The sequence below is a fragment of the Miscanthus floridulus genome, chromosome 7 (genome assembly GCF_019320115.1).
Source record: "Miscanthus floridulus cultivar M001 chromosome 7, ASM1932011v1, whole genome shotgun sequence".
Lineage (NCBI taxonomy): Eukaryota > Viridiplantae > Streptophyta > Magnoliopsida > Poales > Poaceae > Miscanthus > Miscanthus floridulus.
Genome location: NC_089586.1, coordinates 46,919,058 through 46,929,570, shown reverse-complemented (window position 1 = coordinate 46,929,570; position 10,513 = coordinate 46,919,058).

Below are 10,513 nucleotides of genomic sequence, written 5' to 3'. Positions count from 1 at the left end.
CGTTGGGCTGGCCACGTGGGCCACCAGTCTGGCGCTTGGGCCGACTTGGTGCTTCCTGGACCGCGCCCGCGCCTGGACCGCTGCCGTTCGCTGGGCCGTAGGCCGCGTGCCCCGTCTGGGCTATTGGCCGCGCGCCCGCTTGGGCCACGCCAGACGCGCTAGGGCCGCGTGCCGCCTGGGCCGGCTGGTCACGCGCCCTACTGGGCCACCGCCGCGTTACGCTGGGCTGCGCACTGCGCGTGCCTGCTCGCCTGGAGGCCTCGCTGTCGGACCAGGCCGACCGGGTCGCTTGGCCGGTTGATGGCCCTGGCCTTTAATTTCTCAAACAAGTACCTAATTTAGTTCGGGAATAAAAATTGTAAAATTAATATACATTTGTGTAGTTGTCCAAAAATTATGAAACTAGTTGTGTTGAGTCTCTAAAATCGGGATCTACCTATTGGTGTAATTCGTTCACATAGTTTGATGATATTTTTAGGAGCTATATAATTTGAATTGGGATACTTAATATTGTAAAAATATAACTTATATGAATTGTTGGGATAAGTCGGCGATATTGTTGAATCTGAAATTCGTACAGTAGGCTCTTGGCAATATTAGGTACTCGTGGTAATTTTTGTAGCTCCAGAATAATCAGTTGCTAGGTAGCTAATGATGCTTTATTTCGAGTAAGGATTAATCGATGGAATAAAATAAAGAAACACCTTGGTTTATATAACTAAAATAATTTGTTGGGAGATAGCGCCTTATCCGACAACGTATATATGTAGCCTAAGTACGGTCGTCATTAGAACTAGCCCGTTAACTCGAGAGGCATACATCGTATTTTACGAGTCACGATTGCTGTTGATTAATTACGTCTTTGCATTGCATCACATGCATATCATATAGGTACGATGATGGATCATCGGATCGATCAAAGGATGATTGGAAATCTGAAGATGGTGTAATGGTATTCTCTCCAGGAGATGATGCAATGGGCTTTCTATCCAGATGATTGTGGATGATTTGAAGATGCAGAAACTAACTTTATATATATATATATATATCTTACGTAGGCAAGCCCCGGTGCATAACCCCTACTTTCTGCAGTTTAAATTATATTTGTGCATTAAGTTTTAAGGAGTTGATTGCAACCCACTTGCATATATATATATATATCTTTATCCTATGAGTCTTACTAGTATGATAGGATCGTGTAGAATGCTATGCTACAGGACTCCGGTAGAAGTCGAGTGATTGTCTATCACTCACGAGATATAGGAAATATGTTACTATATGATTATCACTTGGAATATATAAAATGGTGGAAAGGAAAATGGTGACTGGGCAGGGATGTGGTTTGGGTATTGGTGGGTGTAAGAGGTTGTGTCGCCGTGGACGCGGGGCATAGCTTGGTTACACTGCTTTTCCTGTCTAGTCAGTTAAGGACCGATCGTTGCATAAGACTCTAGGCAGGTTACAGACTTATTATCCCGAGCATATACTTGTGTATGGGCGCTTGGAAGACTTGTTGCTCTCTTGTCGCAGATCTGGCTCTTTCCGGACCGGCTGTCAGGGTTTTATTTTGGAGGAGGAGGTCCTTGCACCTCACTGAGTCCGGGACTCAGGGGCGGGGGCTTGGAGTCCCAGTTTGGATGGGGACCTGGACACCCGGGATAGGAGAGTGATGGGTTGGTCCTGCTTGTGCCTTGGGTACAAGCGGGGCATGTGTTTTCGGGGTACCCAGCTAGGGGCATTGATTCGCGAATCACCGGGCGATCCGGTACGGCTTGTCTACGGTTTAGCATCGTAGTAAGAACAGAAAGATGCAAGAGGGAAGAGGGAAAAAGGAAATCTAATTGCTTACCACCTGCTTGAAAGTAGCACATGTGCTTATATAGAATGGTTAGTTAATGAACCAATGTGGCTATTAATAAAAATCGAATATAAGGACGCACGCTTAGTAATGCTTCCTGCAAATGCAACCCACAAGCCAGATAGCCTTGCATATCCTTGGAGTCTTTTCTTTTCTCCTGTCAGGTAAGTCTTGCTGAGTACAATTGAGTACTTAGGGTTTTATTCCCCCTGTTGCAGGTGACAGGTGGATGCTAAAGCTGACTCTTGTGTGTGGATTCCTCCTGGTGGGCTCAGCAAGGATTCCTTTATGCTGCGATCGTAGTTGTTATTTATAACTCTCACCAAATGCTTTTATAAATGAAAGTTTCATAATCTATTGTCGTAGTTTATATATCAATACTTCATCATGTCATGAACATATATTTATTCCGCTGTTACATTAAATTGTTCATAACTCTGATAATATGACTACATTCCACTATTATAATAATAAATGTTATACTCTGATATTGTATTAAAAGTGATGTAAAAAATGGTTAAATGATGTAAGCTTTATTCTCTCATTTGTGATCCTGATGGCAAAAATGTGGATTTTTGGGTTCTCCCATGGGGTGTGCCCGACGAAACCGAGTAATTTGGTGTTCTCCTTCTGGTGCTTAGTGTCTAATGGAAGATGAGCACTCCTGGGAGGCAGTAGATTAGGCGGTTCTGCCACAGGTTGTATCAGAGCGCAAATGAGTAAATAAGGCTTCGAAAACCTTTTCTAAACTAAAATTTGACAACCCATTTTTGCAAAAAGTTAGGATGTTTGTATGCGAAGTTATATAAGTAGCCCCATTACTATGGTTATGTATCCAGGATAGATGGCACTCTGCTGACTTAGATAGGATTAATCAAGTTTTTGCAGGTACACTGACTCGAGCATAGTCTGATAGTATCGACTAGCTATAGGGAGAGAACGATGTGCCAAAAATCTGAGAATGGGTGCCCTATATGTTGGCCACAGTGAAAGGATGTATAGGATGTGCATTCATGCATATCCTGCTTGTGCATTGTAGCGCTCGTATTGCTGGTAGATATGCCATCCATAGGTGTCACGCGTGTCGTATTATGCACGACGAACTTGTTCCTGTTCCCGAGTTAGGTTTGCACTATGGCTTCGTATTTCGCGTTCGCCCGTGGTTCACGACTGTCGTGACCCTTGTTTCCCTGTACCCCTTTTCTGCTCTCTTGTCGGACCCTTCCCCTATAGTCGTACTAGTCAGTAAGGGCATTGCATGTCGCTCGCCTCGAACACGCAGAATTTGGTCGATCATCGTAGTGATCTCGCGCGGGAACCCTGGTGAATCATGCCAGGACCACTAAGCGCTCCGCCTTTATAAGTAGAGCCTGACTTAGCTATTGGTACCACCACTCGGCGCACTTTAGCTCGCTTAGCTTTTCCTTGAGCCAACTTTTCGCTCAGCCTTCCTTGCAACCACCGTCAGAGATGGCAGGAGCCTGGGTTAGTACCTACTACCTGAACATTGAGGGTTTTCCCAAAATCCTGCATGCCACCGTGCAAAAGTTCAGAGTCAAGGATCGCCCCGAGTATGAGGGCCGTGAGTATGAGGAGCATGGCATCGAGCGGTGTGAGCTTACCGTCTACATCGGGAAGAGCGAAGAGTTCCCCGACCTCACTAAAGCCTGGAGTGTGACCATAACCGGGTTTCGCTTCGTCGACACCTACCAGGTTGTGGCCCACAAAGCCTTGCGGTACCTCTGCTAGATCTATGAGGAGCCCATTGCCTATACCCCCATGCGGTTCTTTCCTCCTTTGGACAAGAATCGGCGGGCATGGTGGGCTCGCATGGAGGCTTTGCAAGGGCGGGATGCGCATGAAGACAGTCCCATCGTGGTGCACTTGACCACGTACCTACTCGCTCTGGATGAGCAGTACAACCGTCAAGCCTTGGAATTGGGGGCATGCCTTCGGCGCGCCAAGGAAGCCGAGATCTTCAACCAGATGCTCTAGGTGCAGCTCGCCGAAGCGCATGCCAGTGCTGCAGCTGCTGAGAGCCGGGAGGCTGCCATGGAGGAGGCTCTAAAGGAGGCCAAAGATCGGCATGTTCATCATCTACGGGTGGCCTATCTTGTCACCAGGGCCAAATGGAGGACGTTGGCTACTGAAAGGTAGGATGCCCCGATTTTGGAAGGGATCCCTATCCACCCGCCAGAAAGAAGGAGAACTGGTGTTGCAGCACCGCCCGCACCTCCACCCTCAGAAGTGTCAGAAGTTGAGCCCTCGATTCCTCTCACTCAGCCATCGCCACGAGAGGATGTAGATTAGTTGCCTTGGGATGCTATACCCATAGTAGTAGTGTTTGTCGTTGCTGTCCTCTGGTATTGTACTCTTGCCATTGTTGTCATCCATAGTTGAGATCGTTTGACCGTAGGTGAATGCTGTGTCGTGAATGGGAGCCTGAATGCCTATATGTTGTACCCGTATCAGACCGTCGGAGCATGCATTTTATTTAGTTTGCTGTGTTCATTACGTTCATCTACCTTAAGTTCGTTAGATGTGCTTAAAGTTTTCTAGGGTGATATTAAGCGGGTTACAAGAGAAGTTGACATTCAGATATCAGCAAACCAGTTGTGATTGGAGAACCTAGGACACTGTATCGACTAATTGTAGATGTCCTAGCAGAACACTTGAATCTCTTTAAATCAAATCTGCCGTTGGATTTGAATTCCTTATCCCTGGTTGTAAAGGGAACCTTTGTTGTTTGAATTTTTCTCTTGCAATACTCCCCTTATTCTGTGGTCTATGACCCCACCGCTTTCATGGCGTGTAAGTTGGTAATAGTTGCCTGGTTAAAAGCTTATGGTGCCGCGATGAAACCGAGGGCGCCCTGTGGAACAGCTGCCACATGGTGACGCTGCTCGGCACGCGCTGGTATCGAGGTTGTTAACCAAGTACCATTACCAAGTTACACCACCGTACCGTTTTGCTACAAAAAAATCCTTGGAAATGTTCAAGTGTTCAAATGGGAAATACACAATGGGTTGATGCAAAAGTATTCTCTCAAAGTCAGCAAGAGGAGATGGTTTTGGAGGAAGAACGTATGACATGGTCTTAGCCTACATGAAAGACGGATGTGGTCGAGTGAAGGAAAGAAAAAGTAGTGTAGTAAAGGAAAGTTAGCAGTGGATAGTCGGGAGTAATTGAAAAGCCTGAGTGGATGTCTTGTCCCAAGCCCTGTTTTTAGTTGACCGCGCTACGCATGCTGGGTCACTTCGCTGTGTACCCTGCGAACGCTGTCTGTATCAGGTGTGTAGCACCCTGTTTTTGCATGGCCATGGCATCGTGTCGTGCTCGCCGTCCTTGTGCACTGTGCGCTTTTCCTTTTCCTGGCGTCCGATCGGCTCTCGACTCCCGCGCCTCGTCCCTCGACCGGACCCCCCTTTCCCTCTCCTTTCTTTCTTCTTTTGGTGACACGGCCGCCCGCACGCTGGCCTCGTCGAGTGGACCTCCCCTTTTCACTCCTTTATTTTCCCCCTGCCATTCGCGCAGGAAGTGCACCATGTTTTCGATCTTATCTCCACAGCATGCACCGTCTGTGTATCCCATCCCCGCCGCATCCACTTCCGGTGTCTTGCGCCCCAACTCTGTTCGCCTATATAAAATACCCTTGGTCCTTGCTCTTCTTCTTCATCCCCATTCCTCTCACATTCACAGCAGAGCTATGAAATCCAGTCGATGTTGTGAAGCTAGGTTCGTCAATCTGAGGGGATGGTGTGATCTGAGAAGAAGGAAGGACCCGGTTCGTCGAAGAAGTTCAAGTTCCCTTTTGGTAGTCAATCTTAGGGTTCACGATGTTTTACTTCTCAGTCGAATGTTTCTGGATCTGTTGGACCTACACCATGTTTTGGATACTCATTATCCTGTTGTTTCTCCATTGCCCTCGTCTATCTCGACTTCTAGAGTAGGTCTCGGTTGTACCGGGTTGCTCTTAACCATGTATCCCTAGATCCCCGTGTGGTAGCATTCGAAGTCGTGTAATCTTTCGTGTAATCCCTGATCTACGTAATGTAATCGCGTCTTCCCCTTCTGGTTCTAGTTTCGAATCTCAGGACGAGATTCTTTTTAAGGGGGGCTGGTTGTAACACCCCGGTGTTACGAGCTCGTTTAGCACAACGATTTAGGCCTAAGAAAAATTTCCTAAATAAGTTTCTCGGATTTTAAAATTTTAAATATTGAGCTTATGTTTAAAATGCCATTTTTAGCAAACGATAGTGAGCAAAGTAATTAAATAGTGCTTAAATATTTTTGTCTCTATGGGTTAGTGCGACGTATGAACTTTTGCGTGAAATAATTATTGGTGGAAGTTAAGCGTGTTAAAACTTAAAGTAAAATAAATAAAAACCAGCTTTTCGTGTCAACATTTGAGATTATGTTTAAAAGCGCTGTTGTCCTTGCTGCACTGTGTTCTGGACGTTGAGTACCGTGGTGCGTCTCCCTTGCCCTGAATAAATCCATCATGCGAATTATTAACGTCGCGCCATGGCAGAGTGAAGCCGAGTCAGTCCTGTCTCCCCGCTTGCTTGCTCTCTCGGACTCTGCTTGCCTTTTACGCCAGTACTTCCTGCTCATCTTTTTCTTGCGAAGCTGGTGATCTGGTTCAAATTTTTCTTTGGAGCACGTGGTTCTTTCCCCTGTCCTCGTCCTGTCTTTTCGCATTCTGTGCGCGCACAGTCACGTAGCTGAAGCCCATGCTACGCCCAGTAGCCACTACCTCCCTTGTCCATCAAAATTATGATCTTGTCGAGATGTCGCTGTCTGCCCCTGCGTGTCTCTGCTCCCCTTTTTTCTCCCTTCCAGAGCTCAGCTCCGAAACATCATGGTGCCCGCCATTGCTTTTCTTTTCCCCTCGCGAGCGTACGCGGGTTCCTTGGTCCGCTGCTATCCGCGCTGCCCATCGCCCGCTTCAGCGCTGCTCGGTCGTTGCCGCGCTCCCTTTCCTCTGCTTGTCCACGCCACCAGTTCCCAGCCCAGACGTCGAGCCCCACGGAGCTCCTTGGCTGCTGCCCCATCCATGCCTGCAGTCCACGCCACCTCCTTCGCACCGCGCTGCTGGCCACGCATGCGCGCCCGCCATTCACCTCCTGTCACCGAGCCGCCGCACCTTGCTCCACCTGCGCCGCCGCCTTTTATCCATTCACCTACACGCGCACCTCGGCCTCGCGCTGGCCCGCGCCCTTGGTTCCGCAGCTGTGCGCCACACCACCGCCGTGCCCACCTGACTACACCCGTGGTCATGCCGTTTCGCCCGCGCAGCCGCAACTGTTCTCCAGGCACCATCGCCGCCCGCCGTCGTCCGCGCAACCCCGCCTGCTGACCGTGCCGGTGATGCGCCCCATCGCCGCAACAGCCACATCCACGGCCATGACGGCCACAGCGCCTGCCCGCCTCCATGATTCGTGTCGGCTGGACATCACCGGTGGCGTTTCTGCCATGGTTTTCTGGTGCCCTCGTGCCGGCACATCCGCCGCCATGGGGCTTCGCTCCGCAGCACCACCATCTCTCCCGTGCATGTGCACCTCAGCGGCGCACGAGCACGCCTTGGCCGTCGGTGCTGTGGAGCTTGCTGAGCCATGGCTGCCACCGCATAGCCGCGCACTCCCTTCCCTGTGTACGCGCACCACCGTTGCATGACCACACGCCTGGATGCACCGTCCCGCCACCGGCCGATGATTTACCCAATCAGTGCTCTGCTTCTGGGGATGACGAGAGGGACCCCGGGGTAAGAAATGAGTAATTCCTGGGTGATTACTGCGAATTGGATGACTCGTAGGAACAGTAGTGTAACAAATGGTTAGAAATGTAGGGATGTTTTTACTAAACGGCCGTCACGTTGGGCTGGCCACGTGGGCTGCCAGTCTAGCGCTTGGGCCGACTTGGTGCTTCCTGGACCGCGCCCGCGCCTGGACCACTGTCGTTCGCTGGGCCATTGGCCGCGTGCCCCATCTGGGCCATTGGCCGCACGCCCGCTTGGGCCACGCTAGACGCGCCAGGGCCGTGTGCTGCCTGGGCCGGCTGGTCGTGCGCCCTACTGGGCCACCGCCGCGTTACGCTGGGCCACGCACTACGCGTGCCCGCCCGCCTGGAGGCCTCACCGCTGGACCAGGCCGACCGGGTCGCTGGGCCGGTTGATGGCCCTGGCCTTTAATTTCTCAAACAAGTAGCTAATTTAGTTTAGGAATAAAAATAATAAAATCAATATACATTTGTGTAGTTGTCCAAAAATTATGAAACCAGTTGTGTTGAATCTCTAAAATCAGGATCTACCTATTGGTATAATTCGTTCACATAGTTTCATGATATTTTTAGGAGCTATATAATTAAATTGGGATACTTAATATTGTAAAAATATAACTTATATGAATTGTTGGGATAAGTCGGCGATATTGTAGAATCTGAAATTTGTACAGTAGGCTCTTGGCAATATTAGGTACTCGTGGTAATTTTTGTAGCTCCAGAATAATCAATTGCTAGGTAGCCAATGATGCTTTATTTTGAGTAAGGATTAATTGATGGAATAAAATAAAGAAACACCTTGGTTTATATAACTAAAATAATTTGTTGGGAGATAGCGCCTTATCCGACAACGTGTATATGTAGCCTAAGTACGGTTGTCATTAGAACTAGCCCGTTAACTCGAGAGGCGTACGTCATATTTTATGAGTCACGATTGCTGTTGATTAATTACGTCTTTGCATTGCATCGCATGCATATCATATAGGTACGATGATGTATCAACGGATCGATCAAAGGATGATTGGAAATCCAAAGATTGTGTAATGGTATTCTCTCTAGGAGATGATGCAATGGGCTTTCTATCCAGATGATTGTGGATGATCTGAAGATGCAGAAACTAACTTTATATATATCTTACTCAGGCAAGCCCCGCTGCATAACCCCTACTTTCTGTAGTTTAAATTATATTTGTGCATTAAACTTTAAGGAGTTGATTGAAACCCACTTGCATATATATCTTCATCCTATGAGACTTACTAGTATGATAGGATCATGTAGAATGCTATGCTACAGGACTCCGGTAGAAGTTGAGTGATTGCCTGTCACTCACGAGATATAGGAAATATGTTACTATATGATTATCACTTGGAATATATAAAATGGTGGAAAGGAAAATGGTGACCGGGCAGGGATGTGGTTTGGGTATTGGTGGGTGTAAGAGGTTGTGTCGCCGTGGACGCGGGGCATAGCTTGGTTACACTGCTTTTCCTGTCTGGTCGGTTAAGGACCGATCGTTGCATAAGACTCTAGGCAGGTCACAGACTTATTATCCCGAGCATATATTTGTGTATGGGCGCTTGGAAGACTTGTTGCTCTCTTGTCGCGGATCCGGCTCTTTCCGGACCGACTGTCAGGGTTTTATTTTGGTGGAGGAGGTCCTTGCACCGCACTGAGTCTGGGACTCAGGGGCGGGGGCTTGGAGTCCCAGTTTGGATGGGGACCTGGACACCCGGGATAGGAGAGTGATGGGTTGGTCCTGCTTGTGCCTTGGGTACAAGTGGGGCGTGTGTTTTCGGGGTACCCAGCTGGGGGCATTGATTCGTCAATCGCCGGGCGATCCGGTACGGCTTGTCTACGGTTTAGCATCATAGTAAGAACGGAAAGATGCAAGAGGGAAGAGGGAAAAAGGAAATCTGATTGCTTACCACCTGCTTGAAAGTAGCACAGGTGCTTACATAAAATGGTTAGTTAATGAACCAATGCGGCCATTAATAAAAATCGAATATAAGGACGCACGCTTAGTAATGCTTCCTGCAAATGCAACCCACAAGCCAGATAGCCTTGTATATCCTTGGAGTCTTTTCTTTTCTACTGTTGGGTAAGTCTTGCTGAGTACAATTGAGTACTCAGGGTTTTATTCCCTCTGTTGCAGGTGACAGGTGGATGATAAAGCTGACTCTTGTGTGTGGATTCCTCCTGGTGGGCTCAGCGAGGATTCCTTTATGCTGCGATCGTAGTTGTTATTTATAACTCTCACCAAATGCTTTTATAAATGAAAGTTTCATAATCTGTTATCATAGTTTATATATCAATACTTCATCATGTCATGAACAGATATTTATTCCGCTGTTACATTAAATTGTTCATAACTCTGATAATATGATTACATTCTGCTGTTATAATAATAAATGTTATACTCTGATATTGTATTAAAAGTGATGTAAGAAATGGTTAAATGATGTAAGCTTTATTCTCTCATTTGTGATCCTAATGGCAAAAATATGGATTTTCGGGTTCTCCCCTGGGGTGTGCCCGACGGAACTGAGTAATTTGGTGTTCTCCTTCGGGTGCTTAGTGTCTAATGGAAGACAAGCACTCCTGGGAGGCATTAGATTAGACAGTTCTACCACACATAATGCCCTGGAGTTGGCACGGAAAGCCCTGGAGTCAGAGCAGAAAGCCCTGGAGTCGGAGCAGAAGGCCCGGTCAGAGGCAGACCAAGAAGTGCTCGCGCTTCGGGGCTGGGTGATGGGGACAGAGGAGGTGAGAGCCTAGCTATGTGAGCAGGTGGCACGGCAGGCAGAGGAATTCTCCACGCTTGAGAACTTCCGTGTTGGTACGTACCTTTTCTATTTTTTGTCGTGTTGATTTTTTCCT